General features: G+C 39.6%; 1 long non-coding RNA gene across 3 annotated transcripts in view; it reads left to right on the forward strand.

The window, feature by feature from the left end:
• LOC110363645 (uncharacterized) overlaps positions 1-23,842 on the forward strand; it is a 44,401-nt gene that overhangs the window by 14,803 nt on the left and 5,756 nt on the right. The window contains exons 1-4 of one of the 3 annotated variants that reach the window (XR_002421863.2): positions 14,127-14,193; positions 16,417-16,517; positions 18,315-18,475; positions 23,464-23,585. This is a non-coding gene — a long non-coding RNA (uncharacterized LOC110363645). Of the gene's footprint in view, positions 1-14,126; positions 14,194-16,416; positions 16,518-18,314; positions 18,476-23,463; positions 23,586-23,842 lie in introns of those variants that run through there. The other 2 variants (XR_002421886.2, XR_010474963.1) reach the window with 2 other exon arrangements.

Raw genomic sequence — 23,842 nt, forward strand, 5'->3', positions numbered from 1 at the left:
TTTGTGTGTTCGCGGAGGATCAGACAGCGCTTGATAGACAATAAAGCCGAGTTATTCCCCGTTGGGGATTTGGAGTCATAGCTCATTACATCTTTGGCATAGTACAAGTTATTCTTTGCTTGTGAGAGGCACAGGTAGCGCTTTGTTTTGGGCTGATTCGTGTGGCGCGCACGGTTTATCTTGAATATCCCTGGGCAGAGCTGCCAGGTGGGCTGGTGGTGCTGCTGAAGTTTCGCGACATCAGAGCTTGCTGATTTCTTTGCTCTGTATTGTGAATTATTGTCATTTAATACATTGATACATGTGGTTGGATGGGATTTAATTTAGGTTTCAAACGCAGTTCTTGTGTTCTAGTTTCTATGACAAACCACCAGATATTCGACTCCCTCCCAAACCCTGTTTATATTCCCTGGAGAGGTCTAACATGTTGGTATCTACATTTTACTGTGTATTTTATATCTCCTGATGTAAAACTTAAACAAAAACCACAAAAAAACCCCAACAAAACTGCCCAAAATAACACAACCCACAATGACCCCAAATGCCTATATAATTGCCATATATATAATATGCACTTGCTACATACTTTTCCTGCTACAGAAGTTGATTTTTAACTCCTACAGCATCTACAAAGGGCACCTCGGTATTTGGAATTTTGCATGTGATCCACTACAAGTTTGATGATATAATGTTTAAGTTGGAGATGAACAATTAATTTATTACATATGAAACCCCAAACTCTTTTAAACACCCATGATGTTTCTCAGGAGCATGATGGTTTTCAATCTAATGTGATGTTTTGGTGAGTTTTTATTAGCAGGTTGATGTGATGCTCCTCAATTCCCAGATGCTGAAATAGCCCCAAACCTCTCCAGCAAACTTCAGCGTTGATACAGAACTGCTGCTGGCAGAGTGAGCATTGACAGGTCACTTTTTAGTTCACATGTTTTATTTAACATAAAAAAACCATCAAAAGTTATACCTAAAATAAGAGAAAACTGCAGTAAAGCCACCAGCAGAAAGATCCAGCTTTCTTAGGTAGGTAGACATAGCTATATATAGATATATATGTCTACAGAAATGTTTTTGTTCTGATGTTGGGAGCCAGTTTTTGATTATTTCAGGGTGTTACTATTTCTGTCAGATTGTTAAGTGATTAGTTAACTGTCAGAAAATTGTCTATTCTATCTGAATCTTCATAATTTTAAATGCTTGGATGGAGCTGATTCAAAACCCCTTTTATCAAGGCTTTTTCTTCAGAGTTATTGAGAAAGACTAAACCGCGTACGTTGCTGTGAACCAGCGGCTTTATTCTAAATTGCAGTTCTAGTTATAGATGTAGATAGCAGTAACAGTTTTCTGAAGAGGCAAATAGAAATTCCAGCATTATTTTTGTATTCTGGACTTATATTATTTTGTCCATAATACAATTTAAAGTGTATGTCATCATTTCAGCTGCAGAACACATGCAAGCTACTTAACACTTGATTGGTTTCTTTGAGATCAATTGGAAGAGTAAAATGGAACACATAATTGCATTTTGGGTCAAGAGGCAGAATAAAGTTGACAGTAGCGCTCAAGGATATAGCAACTTCAGCATCAATAATACATAACATGCAGCTATATGAATAAATCTGGTTTTGGTATTCAATTCAGTGGCTCCTCATCCTTAGAAGATTAGTTTTGTAAATGCATTCCGCAATGGTGTGGAAATGATTACCTTTGGAGCAGTACAGTAGGTTTGCTGAGAGCGGCTTGGAAGGTTCAAGAGCCCATTGTAGTCCTGGGTGACATCTGAGAGCTCTGAGAAATGCACCAGGGCCAGTTACCATGGCTGATGGTAAAATTAATACAAATCGCAAAGGTGTCCATTACTCTAATAGAGCCAGTTCATGGGTCCCTTCAAATTGTGCAATAACAGGAAAAAGTACCTGATTTCTTGTTCTGTTTTTTGTTCATCCAAGCAATAAAAAGGTGGGGGTGAATTTACACTTATTGCTGCAATGTTGACATAAGCCGCTAAAACATTTTCTTTCTTATATTAAAGGATTCAGAACATGTTTTTGGAGATTTTTGGGTTGAAAGGATCTCTTAATGAAACACTTCTGAAGATATCCATCATTTTTGAAAAATCAGTATATATAGTGGTCATATAATACTGTGTGGGGATGGAACCATAATCTCTCCTAGGCATAAATAAATCATGATCAGTACTCGTAATAAAATCAAATTGTTCTTGGCAATGTCTCCTAAGATAGGGGCCCCAATTACTCTTACTGCTTAATATTGGTGTCTTTGAGGTAGCCATGATGGGCTAATGATAAATGAGGCGATGTTGTAGCAAGAAGTAATAAATAGAAGAGTGGCTTGTGTCATGGGTTAAAATTGTGGAGTTGTCTGTTGTGGGTCAGACCAAGGGCTCCTCTGCCCCATGGCTTGGTTGGGGCGGTACCATTGGTGGAAGTTCATGGAGAAGGTGAAGAAGCAATTTCCTCCCCCTCTGCGCTCCGTCTCTAACCATGTCCAGCTCAAGGGTTTCCTAAGCTGGATGTGGATCCAGTAATTTGGTGATGCTGTAGGCAAACAAATTATGCTCTGCACCAGCTCTGCCTGTCTGTGCTGTGTGGCCACGGCAGATACTGAACATGCATGTTAACAATCTAAGTTCAAGCCACTTCAAACCAGGGGTGTTTGAAAAAGTTTGGCAAATGTTTGTTCTGGGAGGATTTGCCCTCATCAAAATGAGGGCATTGCTGTGTATTGCCTTTGATTAAATTCTTATCTGGGTGACTGGCAGCTCCTACAGGATGCTGGTGTGGAACCTGGTCTCCAGCCCTTTGGTGTCCCAGCGTTTGGGACTTGAGAAATGCCTGGATCTGATTCTTAGAAACCCTGCTGTTGTTTCCAGGTTCCCCAGCCTTGGGACAGCCCATCAGCTGGGGTATCCAAGACTCCCACTGTTTTTTACAAGTGGTTTGGAAATGTGCTTTATTCTGAATTGGTTTGGAAACTGGGATAGTTGTGTGGTGGGTTTATTATTATTATTATTATTATTATTATTATTATTATTATTATTATTATATTTGCAATGCTGTAGTTCTGTCCTTGTCTCAGTTCTTACTTAGAAGCTACAGCAATACCAGGTGAGAAATATTTCACTAACTGTTCCGCAATCATGAGCGGACTTCTGTGGGGGTGTAAAAGTACTTGTAGGGACTTAAGCTTCAAGGAAACCAATACATAACAATAATGTAGCTTTGCAGTGTAGCAGCTACTTGTGTTGCTCCTTTCCGTAGTCCTTCAGAGACTCATTTGCCCGTTGTGACCCCAGCGCTGTGTCTCCTCTTACTCGGGGCACTTCATGCTGAAAGTCCCAGCCCTGCTATTCTGTCCCCAAACTCAGGGCACACCTTTCCTCATGCTGCTTATCTAGGGGGTTGTAGTCCCTATGTGCAACACACTGGTGGAAATACAGCCTGAACTGTCAAACACCCTTATAAACATATACCTTTGAACACAATGTGATAGAGAATTCCTACCACACTGCTCCATACAGCCTGGTGATCCCAGCAGCACTGAAAGACTCTTCTGGAAGGGTTAGTCAGGGTAGATCAAAAGTACATTAAAATATTTTTGAAGTACTGCAAAACACGACAATATGATTTATGAATAAGAGGAAATTAAAGTGATATACCATACCAAATTATTTTTGGTTTTGACTTAGAAATATCATAACTGTCATAAAATAAAATTGTCTTTTGATTGCAGCAATATGCATGGAAATAACTTGTAAGAAAGTTAATCTTCTGAAGCTCACAAAGTATTTTTTTGTACTGAGGATACACTTCTAAAAGTTTTTTGTCCATCTGAAATATTTAATGTTAAGAGTGAAATGAAACTCTGGATGGCACAGATGGTGCAGTGAGGTGTTTCTCCGTAGGAGGAGCAGGAGGGCAGGGAGCCTGCTTGCAAATATTGGTGTCTGGGGGCTTGTTGGTGTCTCTGTGTTGGGGAGTGGGCAGCAGGAATGGTGAGGTGGTCTGGAGTCAAGGTCCTTGCACTGGTTCTACTACAGGTTTCCAGGACCATGAGCAAATCACTTCAGCCTCTTCCCTTCAGGATGCGCCCATTGGAAAGGTCCCGTAGCACCTTTTTGTAAAGACTTCTGTTCTTTTGAGGATGAGAAGGAACATCCCAGGGAGAGCAGAGCAGGGGATGTCACAGCTCATATTCAATGTTGCAGAAACACAGAGCTTGTCCCCGTGGCAGCCCTCGCTGCTGGCCGATGCCTGGCCTGACCGCAGAGGCACAGTTTTAAATAGTCATTTTGTGCACCCTTGGCCAGAGCAGAACTGACTAATTGATACTCAATATGAAAATTAGATTTCAAAGTACCTTTAGGAGTGTTGCAAGAAGGCAGCTGGCCTAACAGGAAGAGTATTCTGTGATATTGATGCACAATGTAGCTAATGAATTTAACTACCTAAGGTTAAATCTGTTCATGATTATAAAAATGTACATGAAAAGGAGTTTTTAGTTAAAAATATCATACATATATGTTCTGGCTGAAGTAAAAAAACAGTTGTTACAGAAATGCATCATATGTACAGCTGTAAAGTGAATACTATTACACCATATGTGTTTAAATATAAAAAGAAATAATTATTTTCACATCTCTGTCATAATCAGGATGTCTTTTCACTGTGCATCCATATCAGGAATGTTGTACGTTGACACATTGGCCTCAAGTCAGATATTAATATGTTTGTGCATCTATGATTATGGTGCGACCATGTATTACATTTCTATTGAATTAGGGAAATATTGGTTGAGTCTGTCAGCTTTTGTGACATTTACCTGGCATGTATCTGGTGGGTTTGATGGTAAAGCTTCTGGAAATGATGGGGAGCTTTGTATCAAACAGAAACTCTGCAGATGAAACAGCACAAGCTCTGGGTTCAGACTCTGCCACCCATATCTTCAGGCTTGGCTCAAGTTCAACCATCCCAGGTACCACCTCTCAGCTCTGGACAGTGCTGGACCATCAGGTCCCTTCTTCTCTCGCGTCCTTATTCTTTGAGTGGCAGAAATGCAACGGGATAATGGCAGCGGGTCATCAAACCTCTCGCATCCTGGCTGTGTTTCAGAAGTGCTAAATTAAATGTATTAAAAGCAATTCAGGCCATTGTGTCTTCCTGGTGAGCCATGAGGACTGTCAGAGAGGCGGGAATTAGGGTTGTCTGGATAGAGAAGAACAGAAGTGTTTATGTATTTCAATCAGAGGTAAAATAGAATACATACATATAGGTTGAAGCTAAAATGTGCTAACAGGGTTTGCTGTAATGAGATGATATGGCTTATAACCACTAACAATTATATTCCCATTACTAAAATATACATAGGGAATGAAGACGATTATACCGCAGTCACTGTGGGGCTGTGAACACATTATAGACTATACCCAGGAATCAGACACTGATTTTATATATTGACATCTGTACTGGAGCTCCCACACTGGCTTGTGTGGGGAATATTTCCTCTGAAATCAGCAGTAAGAGGAATCGAAAGCTGAGACAGACAGACAGGCAGGCAGGCCAACTGCCTTCTTATTTTTTAGTAAGCAGGAATGCAGGATCAAAGCATTCTTTTGCTAACAATCAACATCTTAGTAAAATTAGATTTGCTTAAAATGTATTTTGCTGGAATAGGCATGGTCACATCTTCTGGGTTTTTAGTGGGTATATAGTCTTACTTCCTGTGTGACTATAAAAATAAGTAGAAATCAATCCATATAAATCAATATACAAGCCTGTGTGTCCACCCAGCCTATGCTGTTCCCCCCTTCAGAGGTGCTGTGCAATATGACCTAATATTTTCTGATGCTTTCCCTTCTCTTGCCTGTCATCTGTGGTTTCTTATTTTATGCTTTTTAGGACAGGAAGTATATTTGCATTCTGTGGTTGTGAAGTTTATAGCATAATGAAGTCACGGTGTGTGACTTGAGATGCAAATAACTTAATAATTGATGACTGCTCGACACCTCGATCTGTCCAGTTATGTAGTTAAATAAGAGCTTGTGCACACAGAGGCAATTTCAGTCGCAGAGTGCATTGTCCTTGGCAGAACATTGGGCTACCAGGTCGAAGCATATGGCAGGGTTTTTTTTTATATATATATAGATATTTGCAGTGGAGACTGTAATTCCCTTCCCTTACTTTGAATCTTCCTGCAGGAACCACTGGAGGAAACAGGAATGTTTGTCAAATTTTCCAATCTTAAGTCAGTCAACATGTTTTGAAAACTGTTCCAGATAAATTTAAGAACAATACTTTAAAGTGAAATTCAGAAAATTCTTGAAATTAAAACCATTTTCCTTAGCCTCAGTGACAGAATAGTGACCCATAATATTTGGATGGGATGAACTGTTTTCCTTCCTTCCACAAGCTTTTAAGATGCGATCCAACCTATTTGTGTTGTATCCTGTACGTAAGCAGTTGTGTGGTGCCCTTTGTTTCTGTGTTTCTCTCCACTGTGAGGAGAAAAATGATCATTGTTGCTGCCAAGGGGGTATTTCTTGGAAAGTCTTTATGCAAACGTGACAACACAAACAAAGATCCGTTGTCAGGTTCCCATCTGGCTCTTTCTAGTGCCACTGGCAATGACGTTCAAGGGGGATACTGGAGATTCGGATACTTGTCTTGTAATGTGCTGGGGAGCTTATTTTTTTTCCCCTAAAAATAGCTTATTTATATACTTATCGTGGTGTATTTTAGAAGACTGTTATCCTTGAGTTGCCTCTTAACCAGCTGAGCTCTGAGAAATTCTTGTTCAGCTGGATTCCAGCCCCATGGGTGTCTTATTGTAACCAGTGCTCATTTCTGCATTCCTGCAGATAAAAACATTCATTGTATGCTTGGGATCGTTCTCCTGTCTCAAAGTTGTCCTCCTGAAGTATCTCCAGATAGTTCTTCATCTTTGTGGAGTTGCACGGAGATGAATGAGCTTCACCGGGAGGATAAACCAGAGAGTTGGGGCTGAACTCTTGTGTTTAGCTCTGGGTGTTGCCATGTGTCTTCTGCATTCTCCTCAAAGAGGCATTTTGATCACTACCCAATATTAAGAAAAGTGCATGAAAAAAGCCTTCAAAATGTATTTTTATTTCACTTAAGCTGTACAATAAAGTTAGTTTTATTTTGTGTGATGGTTGTTTACTCTGAAATACCATCAGCAAACTTTCATTTCTAATTAACCTATATACCAAGAGATTTCCTGTATCTCTCAGAAGAGATGTGTACGGAGCATCAGTTCATCTGTTTGGGTGAAAGGTATGCAAGTGTGTATGCAAAATAGCCAGAGAAGCCTCTGACTCTTATTAAATTTCCAGTATAGGTCTTGCTGTTACAAGCTGTTGATCAGATGCAATCTCTTCTCAAACGCAGTCTAAGATCCCCAGGTGGCAGCTTTTTCTTCACTTTTTTTTTTAACTCTTATTTTATCAGGCACTTTTCTCATCAATTTTCTCCTTTCTCCTTCTCCCTCCAGGAGCTCCGACACGGAGCAGTTTTGATGCAGTTATATTCTTAAATACAGAGCTGGGAAAGCGGTGGTGCCAGATGAGGCAATTTTGCTATGACAATAATTCTGACCGTAACCCGCCATGGTGTCCCATCAAACCCGTCCTTCCCAACCAGCTGCTCAACGGTCCTCATGCAACCAGAGGGTTTAGCCTCTTGCAAGCGGATTAGTAAATCTACTGGTATATACTTCTATTTCAAAAGAGCATTTTTAAAGTCAGTCCAGGAGGTGGGAAGTTTGAAAGGCTCTGAAGGTGCTAAAGGGCTGTGTTCAGGTGTAATTCAGTGGCAATCAAACTCTAGTCAAAAGTTGTGACTTTTTGACTTCTTTAACTGACACTTAGAATGGGATTTATCAACTCTTCTGGGAGATAAAGATCCTCTGAAAATCAAAGGGACTCTTATACTTGTAATGACTGAAATGCCTTCAGAAATCCCATTTTAGGACTCTAAATTACTGTCTCATTTTCAGAAGCTCTCTGCAGTTTGACTGGGTTTTACTGCTGCTAACTACCACTTGGGGCTCTAGATCTCATCCTTTACTGACCACGGGAGCTGTGGGAGCTGTGCTCATGACACCTGGAGCTGGAGCACACATTGGGGATTTCTGAATGAAGTTTTTAAAACACTAGCTGGAAAAATAGCATGGAGATGAAGCCTTGCGTTATTCCTGCATCCTTTGTCAGATTTTCAGTTCCCTATTTGACCTATAGGATCTAAATAAATCGTCACGTTTGCCTGTCTTACCCAACATGTGATTAAATATGAAGGTTAGATGTACTCAAACTGAAAAATGAACGCTTGATATATTTTCACGGAGACCTGGATTTATAACGGAATGATTTATTACTTCCAAATTAGGAACATTAGGAAAAGCTGCAGTGTTTGTACTTGTGATTGCTACAAACTGCTTATATTTGCATGTCATGTTTTTCACACAGACACCTTCCCTCTTTCGTAGAAAACTGCTCGGAGATGATGATGTTGCCCTTCTGAGGCTTTTTTGGTTTTTTGTCCTTTTAAACTGAGTGCAACACCTAAGGGAGAAGCTGAGCTTTCATCTATCACATTTCTAGTTCCAGTAACTAAACTCAGTCTGAGGCTTGAAGTGTCATACTAAAAATAACATTTGGGGTTGCTACAGATGTTTTCTTGTCTACAGTTGTAATTTTGGGTGAATTCTATAGGTTTAATTTAACATTAGTACCTGTTCTGATATACTTCCTTTCAGGAATATTTTTCAAGTGCTCGTTAGGTTTAGAACGTGTGCGGAAGCCATGAATGAGGTTCTTCCTGACAAAAAGTTGCCGAGATGAAAATGGTGAAATAATGAACTTGTGTGCAAATCACTTGATCTTCATGGCCATGAGGTCACCTTAATGATCCAATGAGCAGGTCCTCCTGTATTTTAAGAAAGAAGGCTGATGAGAAGGGAAACAGATAGTATGGCTGGTGAGAAATATGAGGACGGTCAGTTTTGTCTAGACTTGTATGTGTTATTTGCAATAATGAATAGATATTTGACAAACAAATGAAGTTAAGACCACCTCGCTCATTTAACAGGAAGGATGTAAATAGTGGCATGTGTCAGTGAAAAAAAAGAATCTGTCGTCTTTGCTTTGGGTTTCCCATAACCTGGTGTAAAAGTTATGTGTAATATAAATGTGTTTATACCTCAGTGTATCTTGTTAAACCATTTAAAGTTAACTAATGTTTGGCTGTTTCAAAACTTTAATTAGCATTTAACAAGAAAGCAACAGTACAGCCAATTAGAGATCTAAGCAATAACACATACTCACTTCCATTTTCTAGCAATTAATTGATAACTAGTTTACCATGGGCTAATAATTAAATGCGAAAACATTCTGAGCAAATTGAAAGCGCTGATGCAAATGAGTTCTGTATTTATTCTTTTCAAATTCACTGACCATGTTATCTAATCTGTCGGGAACAGAGAAATCCTGTATTATACTAAATATATACTCAGGCTGACTAACCAACCCTTAAAGCAACATTACTCACTTTAATTTTTTAAATTGCTTTGCTGAAGGGAAGTCTTATGGTTTTGCGAGGCTGGTGAGCGCGATGCGGCAGCATCGGTTGCTGGTCCATGGGGTGGGTGATGCTCTGCAGCTCCTCATCTCTGCCTGGTTGGCACATTGGTTCTTATCTCTTTCTTGTGCTTGAAACAGTGACACGGAGCAGGCACGGTGGGGATGCTCAGCGAGGCCACTGTCACATCCATGTCTTTCCCAAAAAGAAAAATCTCAACCGTGGCTGAAAACAAAGGGCTCACCACTTGAGCTCCGCTGGTGTTGGCAGCGGACGTGGCTCCTGTGCCTTCTGCCAACTGCCAGAGAAACGAAATGTTTGACGAAGAAGAATACGAGTTGGCAAAATCACTCGGTACATTCTGCGCGTGAAAATTGAAGACATTTTTCTACCGAATGTAGCGGTGATCACTGGAAATAGCTCTTTACAAATGGGAAATATCCCCATCACCCGCACTTGAAGTATAGCAATCTCCAGTGCATGTAGCACAAAGTCTCATTTTGTCTTGAAGTTCATCTATTTATGAGATCTTCCGCATCTGGATGGGCAGTAAGGTGGAATTGCCTGAGCTCTATGAAGCCTTAAATATAAGCCATCTGTTCCAACAAAGTACTCCCCAAAAGACAGTGTTTCTCAATACCACTCTTAGCCCTCGCTATTGCAAAACTGCCGTGTAGGGAATAGGTCCTGACTATTTAAATTGCTTTTCCAACATAATAGGACTGTAAAACAGCAAGATGATACCGGGTGTTTTAAGACTTCCTCCTGCACCCCCCATTCTGCCAAGATTCTTATTTATTTATCTTAACTAAATGAAGAGGGACTGTTTTACTAGTGTGAAATCAGTATATGGGGACTCATGGCCATACTTGAACAAGTATTGCCTAAAACAATAATTTTTATTAAAATTCTAATGCATTGCATTTTCACTTGCTAGTGCAGATTGGGAAATTATGGAGAATTAACAGCGTAAACCACATTTAATTCCTTGTTTAAGACTTGTATCCTTCTGTTTTCCCGTGGGCAGGCAGTTGTGGGAGAGGAGCAGGTGGCGGACGCTGGGGTGAGCCCTGGATGTGCCCAGCAGGGTAACACTGAGCGGCGACATCTCCTGGGGGTGAAGATCACCCCGTGTCCCCCTGGTACAATCACCTCAGGGTGGGCACCCTGTCCCTTGGCTGCTTTATTCCCAGAGACCCCACCCATGGGCTCTCTCAATTACTATAATTTCTTTAGAGGGTTTTTTTGGTCATTTCTAGACAAGATGAGTGATGACATGTCACTTTCTCGTCTATTTAATAAGTGACATTTGCTGGTATCCCCAGTAAGGGTTTCTGGCTTGAAGCAGTCACTCTGAAATTCTTTCCGAGCTGAAAAACAGATAATACTGGCAGTATCTTAGACATTTGGGGATATTTCATGTCAAAGAAGTATGGTAGAATTACAGAATAAATATTGATTCACATTTATCACTGTTTCATAATATTTTTTTATTAAACTTTATTTAATCCTTGCTTTCCAACTCATTACTTTGTCTCTGGTTGTGACAGATTTTTATGATTTATTATCTTCTCTTAATAAATATACATTTTGAGTTAGTGGTAGAGCCACATTAGTTCTTTCAATCTTTTCCAGTGCCAGTAGAGGATTGCTTGGGGAAATACTGACTTTACAAGGCTTCCTAAAAGCTTATTTCTAGTCTGAATAACTCCAGCAAATGGTTTTATAGCAACTCAACCCATAGTTTGAAGAAAATGTTACTATATGGGAGTCTGGCTACTTAGAGATTTTATAGCATTGTGTTTTCTCTTTCTTTGGAGTGTCATATGCCTTGGTTGGGGATTGCAGAGCTATGTTTAGAAATAAGGGCAAATCAGACCTTTTCCTTAAATATTTTCACTTGTTCCTACTAACTGTTGCAAACACAAGTGTCATCATGCTGTATATGCACTGCTATAATTTGAAATTATAAATAGCGCCTAATTTTACTGGTATTTACTACACAGACATAAACAGAGCTAAAACTAACTGGAAAATAAAACAAGGGAACATTCATATCTCATGTATATGTCGGTGCCAACTTGAATTTATTTTGCTCTGGTTAAGTATTGCGTACAATATTTCACCAAACGATATATTTAACAAAACCAGTCTATGATGTAGTAATTAGAAGAACAATATTGAGAAATATTAATACTGTTTATTAAATAGCAAATAACCATGTCTAGTCACCAAAAGATTTGCTGTTCATAGTAAGTGAAAATGCTACAAAATTGGTACAATGATCATGGGCACTTCAGTTAAAAAGAAGGTAAAACACATCTTTTTATGAGCAGATTGGAAGTTCTGAAATTTAGCAACATCATTTGCCATAATGAGTACTAAGTAATTTATTCAAGAAATAGAGCTCTTTACTGTTGCTAGATGTTTCTTGCATTTATTTGTATGCTATAGATCATTTATGATTTATTAGGATGTTCTTTCAAACCTGTTCATTCTGTGGATTGAATGGGTGTTATGACATTGCAACGTGCCATGGTGAATCCCTCAAGAAATGACCTGTATTGAATTGATTCTTTGTGAGAACATTTGAATGGTTTTTGTCTCCTTTGTTTTAAACCTGCTGATTTCTCCTGGAGATTTGTTGTAGTCATATCACACTGTTTCCAAAATCAAAATACGTCCTCCAAATTATTCCAGGGAGCAACTGGGAGAATCGGTTAACAAGACGATGTCTAGAATGGCTTCTAATATTAGGTAACACCTTAGACCATGAAAATTTTCTTTATTCCTTGTTGCTAACAACTTATTATTCCCCTATTATCCTCACTATTATTTATTAATAGCTGTTCCATTCCTTCGGTCACGCTCATCAGCCAGTTTTACATCAGCAGTAGCAGGATGTTCACTGTGTCCTGCAGAAAAAAATCTCTAGCTGGGCAAGAAACACTACGGCTTAAGTTCAGAAAGCAGATATTTATTTGGAATTTATTCAACATGCAGAAAAAACCCAGTAACTTAAGGGAAAATAACCTGGAGAACCACACACGTGGCAGGTGGATTGACAGGCTGCCAACTTCATCAGCCAGTTTGTGTAATGATAATATGAATATAATCTGAATATTCTCTGGATGCAGGACACGTGGTGGTAGACTCTATTGTGAACAGTCTGCTTTACGTGCAGCGCTTGATCATCGGAACATTTGGCTTCAGGTCCTCAGATCAATGAATTACAGCACCTCACCGTCAATGACAACCTTAGGAAATGTTTGTATTTATGTCCTCATAGAGATATTGTTTCTTAAAAATGCAGCAATAAGAGCAGTTGGCAGATGATCAGCATAATTTAAGGCCCCTTTGTGCCATAAGAATATCAATAGTGCAGTTCTAGTCAATAGAGAAACTCACTTTTTGGACGGGGGCATGGATTGCTTTCTGAACACCAAGTGTTAGAGTTAACACGCGTTCTTGCTGTGCGTGCTGGAGCTCCTCTTGCTGATGGATCAGTGGGGAATTCAGAGTTTCCCTTTATGCTAACCTTAGAAATGTTTTAACATTCTCTAAAAATATTCTATTGATTAACCTTCTTGTTCGTGAGGCTATGACTATTGTCAGAAATGCAGTTGTGATTCGTGCTAAAATGTTTAATGTTTACAGATATAACCAAATGAGGCACGGGCTCTGAACCTGGAAAAAGGAAAAGGTGGTTAAGTTCGATGTAAATAGTTATGAAGCTTGCTTATGAAGTTACATTGACAGAGGGAACTAACATTTTAAGGGTTAACTAAACGTAAAATGGCTGCCTATTAACGAACTAACACTTTAAGGCTTAGCCACACAATAAATGCTTAGTTTAGAGCTTTATGTTAAGAACAACAGAACCCCTTTGAATGCCAAGATAAGAAGTTTTACTGCACCTAGCTATAAACTTGAGGAGACAAGATAACGAAGATTTATAGCAAAAGGGGGCCAGTCTGGTTTCAATCGACTTGGCAGCTTGGGTCCCAGTCAATTCAACATAATGAGCCAAAGGTAAAAAGTTCACTGTGATGAAGCTGAAGGAGCCTTCATCCAAAGACCCCTCCTCAAATTCACCAAGTGGCACTGCACAGGCACAACAGGGGAGGGTCGATGGAAATGGTTATCTGAGACTCATTTTAATCAGAAGCGGGGAAAAGTTATGAATATGTATAGGCGTTTCTGGGGTCATTATGAATATGTGATACCTTACTGTATTTAAGCACACTTCTTATTGTTTAAAGGTGTGCGTGTTGGGCGGCTGAATCCCCCGCGCACCCAGCGCTGTTTTGCTTATGCTCTAATGAACACCTGTTTAAGGAATACAAGGAATTGGATTAAACGTTGTTTATCCATAGAAAAAGCGTAAGTTATTTATTTTACTATAAAATTGTATTGTATAAAATTATAAAAATTATTATATTTTATCTAAAATATATGAAATTGTATTTTAATTTCTCTGCATTTTCTGGGATCCTGGCAAGACCAGAAGCCAACACCAAAATAAACCGTGCTGTATCAACATTGACATTGCAATCTACATACTGAGGTATGAAGGCACTTTGTACATTTACATCTCTTTTCTGTTTTTCATCACTAATCCAATGTTTGATCAGATTCTATGTTTCACTGTGTGTTGTTTAAGGTACGTATGTGCTTACAGGAATTTTTATGTGGCTGCTTTATGAATTTGGCAATTGAATTTGAAAGAATGAAGCAGATTTGCTGCAGCCCCAGGAGGGTTCCCCAGATGTTTGGTGTTGCTCAGGTTGCAGAACTGCTCCACTTGGCATTTCTCACCGCTTGCCAGGATTTCTTCTTCTTTTCTTCCAGCAGGGTGCATTGCAGCTGTGCTTTTTGCTTCTTCTTTAGCTAACCCCGCTCTTCTGGTTTTGTTCTGTGCATAGCTCTTGCACAGTGGTGCGTGTTGTGTTTTTCTAACGGGTTGCTTTCAGGGAGGTCGTTACCAAACACATAAAGAACAGGCAGACTGCCCTTTCCATACGATATGCAAAGCCTCATCTCCAGCTGAGTTGCTGTTAGGAAAAGCTTCTGCTGTCTTGGACAAAAAGAGCCTCTTCCAGTTCACCTGTGGGATCTGCTCCTCCCTGGGCATCACCCGGCGGGCTCTGGGGAGATGGATGAGCGGAACTGGGCTGGGATGCTATTCGGATCCAGAAACTTTCCTGCTATTCTTGTTCCCATGAGAAATGTGTTTGGTAACTAAAAGAATGAGATAAATCTTCTCAGTTTCAACATAAACAGATACACAGGGATGGGCATCCCCCCCTCCCAACCTCAGATGCCATCACTCTCTGTTTTGTTTTTTTCCAACCAGAAATATTTGTTTAAATAGCATTATTCATCTATACTGACTCACAGCTTAAGGGGATGTTTAATCTGTTTATCTCAGTGTGTCATTCTAGTCTGTGTGTCTATTCCTTATGACACACAACCCCAAAGGCAGATCAAGGTCCATGGCTATTGTGGGCCGGGTTCTTGTAGAGGCGAACAAGGGCACAGGGTCTCTGTCCTCTGCACGAAGCCTCTGCAAGGCGACACATCTTCCTCTGTTTTTTTCAGTTTGACTGCATTATGTTTTTTTATGGAGGTAAAAATCCCCCACCTTTTTGGAACCTACTATGTTATTTTTTTTATTGGCTCTACTGTAACACTCTCTGAGTCTTCGTAGTGTTCAAGATCTCATGAATTCAAAAAAATAAACCCAAACAAACCATCTTTCTACCCAGAAGGATCTTTTGTGGCTGTATTGTGAGATTCTTGTGGTCAGAGCTCTGCTGCAAAGCTGAGCTATTTACCTTGGACACACTTAGAAATCTCTCGGACTTATCCCCGGGCTTGGTTGTTTGCAGCTGTCACGCAGGTGTGAGACCTCTGACTTGGACCTTGCTGACATGAGGGCTTAAATGTGAAGCACTCGATACTTGAGAGTAAAGCCGGGATTTGCTGGGGGGGCACTGGGTGTCTCTCTGAGCCAGTCCCAGCCTGTCCCTGTCACCTGTGCTGGTGAGTGTGGCCAAGCAGAGCGGAACCTCAGACAGCAGCAGCTGGGGGTTTATTAGGGTAGATCACAAGTTTAATATACGATTTCTAATATTTCTAATAACACTTAGTCAACAGCTGACTAACAAAATTATTTAAAACAATTCAATGGGATTTGTCGTAGTTAAAATGGTGACGATTACAGATTTGATGAAGTCAAGGGTCACACTATGCTTACAAAAGCGAAAGTTAAATCACTTACATACACACACATGGATGTGATTAGAGGTTAGAGATTGTCTCTTCCTAACCTCACATTTTCTTATTTAATGGATCAGTTCTCAGTATTTCTGCCTTAGACTATCATTCTTCTGTGGAGAGCGTTTTCTCTTTTCAGCTGTCTTTCTGATAGTTTTTCATTCCCTTCTGGTCCATTTTGTGGGAAAATTGAAGCACCTTCCAGGACATTTTGTTTTGACAGAAGGGAAATAACCTTTTTGTCCTTTTGGTACGAGCAGCACTGTCCAAATTGGTGAAATTCTTCCATTCTCTGGTGCTTCTGCCCTCCTGCAAGACAAGCCAGACGCTCATTCTCTTGCCACACAGAACATAACAGTTTTGGTATTGGATTTTAAAACTATAACAGGATGTATATGCCTACACGACATGAGAAAAACAGTATTGTGAAATCAGCTACAAAAGGCACAGTGAGAAAAAAATGCCCGTGACAACAGGCTGGTGCTTTTAACCTTGTTTTTACAATTTATAGAAGATCTTTTGTCTGTCTGAGTTGGCTTCTTGGAATACATCAGCTCACACAAAGGTCACGGAGGACAAAGGAAGGAGGAGGGGACCAAGCTGCCGTGAGAGGTGGGTTGGAATGAAGCACGTCAGCTTCGTTTGGCTCTAATAAATTATTATATTCTGAGAAACCTTTCCTGAGGTTGGAAGTGTTTTCCAGTTCTCCCTCCACCACTAATTCTCTATAAGAGAGAGCAAAATATTGCCCTGATTTCAGGTGGGGTGACATTTTTTCTAAATATTTGCAAACCTTGAACCAAACAGGGTGTAAATATTTTACTTAATATAGCAAGACTTACCTTTGTCTCGTGTGTTTGAAAGTGTATCATTCTTGTACCTTTGCTTTGTCAATGAATCCTCAGCTGTGAAACAATGTTCAGTCTGAGTTGTTTGATTTAAGCGAGTGCTGTACCCTCTGTTTCTCTTATTCAGCACAGAATCTGGAGTCATATTGCCAACAGCCTAAACACATAAAAAAATGAAATTTAGACTGGAGAGTTCTCAGTTCTTAAGCAATTTAGCCTTACAGGCTACATATGCCTTGGAATAGCAAAATCCGGGAGAAAATGTAGCTTTTAAGGCCTTTAAATCAAAGATTCCTGATGATCGAATAATGGGCTACTGTGCTTTTGGTGACAACCATTTTGTGGTGGCAACAGTTGGGTGATGCCCATGTTGTTGTTGTTGCTGGACATGGACCAGGTTTCCTTACAGATCCTTCGCAGTTGGTGCTTCACGCTGGTGAAATTCATGGAACTTCCATGCTTAGACTAAAGTCTGAAGGCATGGAGCCTTGGACGGGGTAATCACAAGCAATAACATTGCGAAAATGTCGAGGAACAGCTGATTACCACAAGGACATTTTGCTTTGTGATATGATGTGATTTAAGTTCTTGTTCTTGCCGTGTCTAATTGTTGAATATTCCAATAAACATATTTACTCCTCAGAATGAAAAAGGTCGAGGTCAGCTCTTAAAGAGATGTTATATTAAATAAACTGCTTTTAAAGACTTTCTTTCTTTTTTAAGGCTTTGTAAGAAAAGGCGTAGGCATGTTAGCCTTGATCTTTTAATCTGTTTTAATAGTGTTTACAGTGAAATTCGTTGCTGAAAATTGTGTGTTTAAGTGCTCTGCTAGACTGAGGCCAGCATGACCTTGACAGAGATAAGTCTCCATTTATTTAACGCCTTTATATTGTTTTTATCAGCTTCCAAAGCGCATTTTGGTGAAAATCTCTTGACTCTTCCCTGGCCAGCACAAACATATATTTATCCAACGTTTCTGAGAATGTTTCAGGGTTGTTCATTTAAGAGCCTTATTTGAGGTGCTTTTCTTCATAGCCTCTCTCTGTATGAACATAGATTTTTGGTGTGCGAAACAGGTGATGACTGGGAATGGCCGTACATGCGGCTGTGGAGTAAATGAGCTTTGCAACTGGTGTGTTTTACAGGCCAACTTTGGAAAGTCTTCGAAACAAAATCGTTTATCCCATCTATGTTGTATTTCTATTTTGAACAGTTCATTTGAAGTGACGTCAGATATACATCAAGTAAATAGCTTAGTAGAACAAAACTGTCAGGCAACTATAAGTTAAAGAGACTTATGTTAGAGTTTATGGTTTCTGCAACTTCTATTACACCTTGCAGCTTTAGCATAGCGGTTGGGCTCTCAGTAAGACAACAGTTGACAGCATAATATTTTATTTTAAGAAGTATATATTTTAAGAAGCCCATTTGCTGCTTTCTTCCTCTCCTACTTCAGTTTTTGTCTTAGAAACAAATGATTGTAGAACTTGGGCCTCCTCGTATCTATCTGAACTCTCCCCTTTTCTTTTTTCCCTATTTTCCTATCCATTTTATGCCCCAGAGCAGAGCACCAGTCACCTTTTGCTACCGTCACTTCATAACTGAATTCTTGAGTTCAAGTGCGAGAGTTCTGATGGTACCTCTGGGAATGCTGGGCTAATTCTATTTCAGTGGAGGAGCAAATCGGTGCCGGTCATTTCATGGACAAAATAAAACACAACGGTGAGTTATACCTCAGGTTTATTAGCAGTTATTTGGTATTTCTTAAGGGGCAGTGGTGATAGCAAATATTGAAGGCCGGGTTGGACGGGCCTTTGAGCAACCTGCTCTAGTGGAAGGTGTCTCTGCCCTGGTAGGGGTTTGGAACTAGATGATCTTTAAAGGTCCCTTCCAACCCAAACCATTCTATAGTTTTATGATAACTTGCATCAAATCCACAGAGCTGTTGTGGCATCTCCTGGTGTCATCATAATGTAAAAATACCTCCTCACATAGTCCTGGAGTCCTATGGGAAAACAAACTTCAAAATAATCTGAATGCTTCCATGCACTCACACTTCTGAATATAGATTTTGTTTTTTTCTCCTGATTTTATTTATTACTTTTTTCTTGTTCTTGAATCATGTTTGTGCTGGTCCTTCAATTACAAACTGTGGAGGTCACTAGAACATGATTAAAAATGATAAATAAAAGATATTGTGAGGAAAAGAAAATCAATAAAACACTGACTGAAAATATGGCAAAAGAGAAATACTGTGCCCCTGTGCTTCGCAAGCTGTTATTGGCCCTGGTAAAATATCCTTCCTGCTGTTATTGTCTCCTTGGGTGGTGCCCATAATGGATTATCAGTGGGTTCTCTGGATAAAGTTTTAAACAACTCTCATTGAATTTCCTGAGGTTTGGAAGTAAAAGAGCCGGAATTTCAGATATTCTTTTTTTCTGTCTTTGATGATTATGTTCTGAGCTGAGCTGAATAATGTACAGTTTGGGTGTTTACTCAGTGTGCAGTACAGAAATCATAGTCATAGTTCCTACAGAAATGTTAAGAAGGTCAAAAATGTGTAAGATGACATTTTTGGGCATGAAAATGCCAAAATGGTTCCAAATGGCATCTTTCTGTAGTTAGTATCATTCAGAAAAATAAAATCCTGTAAGGGGAAAAACCTGAGGAACGATGCATTAACCATAGAAATTTTATATATGACACAGCACATCAGAAGTGAACATTCCTATTTCGTAGCTCAGCATAATGATGATTATTACATGGGTTGATAGAATTGGGCAGAACCTGCTCCTTTACCTCCATGTTCCCATCCAGCTCTGTTATTCGGAAGGAGTAGCTGAGCCCTTCTGAAGCATTACCTTGCTGTTTGCTATGAATAAAAATGCTGCTGCTGAATTAACAATAGATCCTTCCTCGACGTTTTGTTTTTGTGAGGATATGGCTTTTGAAACTCCACAGTAAATCATTATTTGCGCTTCGGGAAATGGGAAGAGGCGAGTTCATCGACATTTCTTACGTATGGAGGGAACTATGCAGGTGTTCGTACGCTCTCCCCATTACTGTAATACATGGCTTATTCTACCAGCTTGTGTATCTCACAGAGAAATGGACCTCTCAATTTATGTAGGCATTTGCAGTCCTCCTTCCATTTCTGTAATAGCTACTGTATTTCAACCATTTATGTACTGCACTAAAACCCTTTTTGTTCGGAAAATATTTTTGGTATAGCCTTAAAACGTAAATTGCAGCTGATACAGTTATAGAAGCATAACCTTCGCTGTAAACTTCCTCAGTCTGGAGGAAAAATGTCTTTTTGGTTTCACTTGGATTTTTTGAAAAGCCTCTTTGGATAATTAAAAAAAAGCAAAACCTGCAGTTATGTCAAGTTCCGAATGCCCACAAGTGAGGGTTATGTTGCTTTTTAGCTGTCGCTCGTGTACTTCTGAGCTATAGGCATAGTTGGCTGAATTTCCTATCTGGACAGGGTCTGATATTGGCGGGTCTGTAGCAGAGAGCAGCAGCCAAGGCTGTCAGGGAGGTTCAGCCCTGGTGTCTGTCAGACCGACCACATCTCTTTCCTTGACATTTTGCATTCCAAAATTTTCCAGTACCGTCCTGGCATAAGGCCAAGACGTGTCCTCTTCCTGAGATAGGAACGGTTACAGAAAAGCTTCCAGAAGAAGAGCTGAAGGTGTACAAAAGTAGGGGCACTCAAAGGGATTTTGGTGAAAAAGCAGGAGCTGAAAATGTTTGGATCCCTAAACACAGCCAGGAGAGCAGAAAGATGGTCTGCCCAAATTCATCTGTTGAGACTCTGCAGCCCTTAGGACGTTGTCTTTTCTGCAGATGTTCTGGCATTAGCCAAAGAAGCTAGAAAGTGAAATCTTGGTCCACCTCATCCTTCTTTTAATGTGATAAAGATAATAAGAGATGGACCGATGAGAAATCAGCTCTGAATTATGAATGACCTTCACTTCTTCTACCCTACAATTCACCAAAAGAACACGAAGAATAAAGCATAAGAAAGATAATTCCAATGGAAATGAGTAGAATTGTGTAATGTAAAAAAAAAAATAATTATGACAATACGTCAAGGACATTCCTATTGTGGTTCATTAAATTGAGTCTAATGAGTAAGTACAGACTGGTGGTGGACCCTGAAGCTTTAGGGACAGATTCATTGAGTGTCCCCATACAGCAAAGTGTCCCACGCAGCTGCACACACAATTCCACTGAAGAAAAGTGGTTTATTGTGCTTTTTGGAGAGGATTCACTGCAGAAAAACCAGTGTAAGGTGCTCATCCTTAAAAAAGGAATCCTTCATGATAGGAATGAAATCACTGTTAACCTTCTGTCTGTCTTTAAGCTCTTCTGCTGAATACCCTTGGTGTAAAAGATGAGCGTAAGTTGAAACAGAGCAGCAGCACATAAAAGCATTAAAACTTGTGCTCACAAAGCTCAGCGAGAGACACAGGATCTTTCATCCAGTTCGCAGTGTTTCACTAAGTGAAGAAGTGACGAACTTCAGGTTGGTTCCAGTGTCGCCCCTAATGAACCTGCCAAATAGGCTAGAGCCGTCATGAGCCAGTCGCTTGGATCAGTTTGCGTTTTGCTGCTTCAGAAAACGCAGCGATGATAAACTTGCTGTTACAGAAGCTCAAAACAATTCCCAGGGAAGCGATTTAAAGCTTGTAGGCTGGATTCAGAGCGCGCAGTTTGGAAGGGAAGGAAGCCCTTTGGCTTCCATGGAGCTGCTCTGAAAGGGTGGAGGATTTTCTCTGGCTGCAGAATCGTTGTTGCTTCTTCACATTTAGACAAAACCAGTTTCTTATACGCTCCACTAACCACAGTGGAGAGTTTTCTTTTGTATGCATTAAATCACAATAGAACCACTCATTATCCTGGGTTCATTAGCTGCTGTGGAGCGCTGCTGTTTACCCCAACTGTTCAAAAAGGATCAAAACACTTATATGGGCATGTACTGTCAAGCCAGTTTACAGTTTAATGTTGTCTGAAAGTGACCTTGCAAGGAAAGAGTGCTTGCAGAAAAGGGAATATTTCAACATGGCTTTATGAGGATATCTTAAATATGTCTATACTGAGGAAGAGATGAATGGGGAGCAGAGTGTCTTGCTTATAATTGTCAACTTAAGAGCAGAGCGTGTCCACTAAAACCTGCAGTGTAATTACCAGTGGCACTTAGGATATTTTTAAACAGATTAACTTCGGGTAGCTGAGCCAAATAGGCATGAAGAGAAAGAAAAGATTTCATGTGGATGTTTTTCCTTCCTGTAATAAACTCAGGTTTAGGCTACTTCTGACTAGCTCAGTTTTGGCAGAGATGAACAGTTGATCTTGTCACAACTCCTGTAATATTAATATAAGTGAGTATAAAACCAGAAATCCAGACACGCAGTCATAAGTTTTTGCAATAATTTCTTTTCAGGTAGGTCTTTTTTAGACCTTGTATGGGTTGTTCTTAGAACTTCAGTGTATGATGAAGTGTGCTCAGTGGAGAATTCTGTATGTGGTGGCAGCAGCTGAAATACACAGGTCTGTCTATATATCAAGTTTTTTAATGGGTCTATATGAACCTCAAGACGTCTGTTTCTTAGTGATTCTCCAAAAGGTGAACTAGAGAATGCTTATCTTCTTTGTATGCCTGACCAAGTCTGCAAGGAAGAAATGAGAGCTGGTATTGTAGAGGAATGGCAGAGGAGGTGGGTTTTTTCACAGTAAATAGGTAAAATTATGGCTGGAGAAATACAATATCCAGTTATTTCATTTTCGTACACAGTGAAATTTCAATTATTTTGCAACTTTTGAGACTGCTGTTGTCAGCCGCTGCCTTCTGATAAGACAAAATGAAACATAGATTTCTAATGCTGCTTCAGCAATAAGTTATTAGTGTCAGTATTGAGACTGGAAATTAAACCCAGTTTACTTCCCATCAGCCAGGAGTTGTATCCAAACGTAACGAGCAGTGCACAATAAAACCCTAGAACTGCAGGAAAGGGAGAACAGTTTGAATTGGTCACCATAGTAATGGGATGTACTCAGGCTGTGACTGAAATAAGATGTTTTAAACTCAGGGAGATTTATCAGGCTCTTACACTAATATTTAACTAGAGAAGTGAATTCCTTCAGAAATGTGTGTAACTCAGATCCATCTGAACCTTCAGCTTCTGTTTCAAAGCTCGAAGATTGAAAAGCTTCAAAGAATTGCATTTAAGAAACTGTTTTTTCCTGTAAATCTGCCTCTGAGTTTTGCTTTGAAATTAGAGGACATTCACAAGGCTGTGCAATTTTAAGCAAAACAAGTATTAATTTTCTGCTTGTGAATGTTTCATATGAAAATGAGTTAATTTGTAAAAGCAGCAAGTGGTGCCCTAAAGGTGACGGGGAAGGGTTTCTGCTCATTGACCGTTATGAGGATTTTGGCTACCGAGCTTAAGCGGAGCTGCTTAAGTTCACTCAAAGTTTTAATATGACAATGAAAAAATGTTCTAAATTATATAACACTCTGCTATAGTGCCTTAACTTCACTTGTATTATTAACAAAAATTAAGTCTGGATTTTTATGCCAGCAAAGATGTCACAGGTAAATTATAATGTACAATGTATGGGTATTTTATCTTTTCTTTTAATAACTCAGTACAATTCTGGTTCAAAATAAATCAATGGTGAAATTTCTACTCTCTTTACAGGAGATGATGCCATTTCAGTCTTAATGAACGTCGTGGTGTTTTTAACCAACCTTGGTCTTGGCATGTAAGAAGAGCCAGTCCTAGGAAAAGGTGCTCTGCACCTGCCTAAATATTATCTTAACGTAAAATACTAATTATCCAACATCAGTCAGTACTTTTACATGTTACGACTTTGACTTTGCTTTAATACTTGTCGTGTTATTCTGGAAGTGGATATACACAACACCTTGTAACCCTGAGCAAGTTTTATTGCCCTTTCTGAAATGTCACTGGCTTGACAAGAACAAAATTAGAATTCAATTTCTCTTGAACTTTATATGTGGTGTATTATAGGTGTAAAACAAGGAGCTACTTAGTTTACATTTATACCTCTCACATT

Source organism: Columba livia, chromosome 10 (genome assembly GCF_036013475.1).
Source record: "Columba livia isolate bColLiv1 breed racing homer chromosome 10, bColLiv1.pat.W.v2, whole genome shotgun sequence".
Taxonomy (NCBI): domain Eukaryota; kingdom Metazoa; phylum Chordata; class Aves; order Columbiformes; family Columbidae; genus Columba; species Columba livia.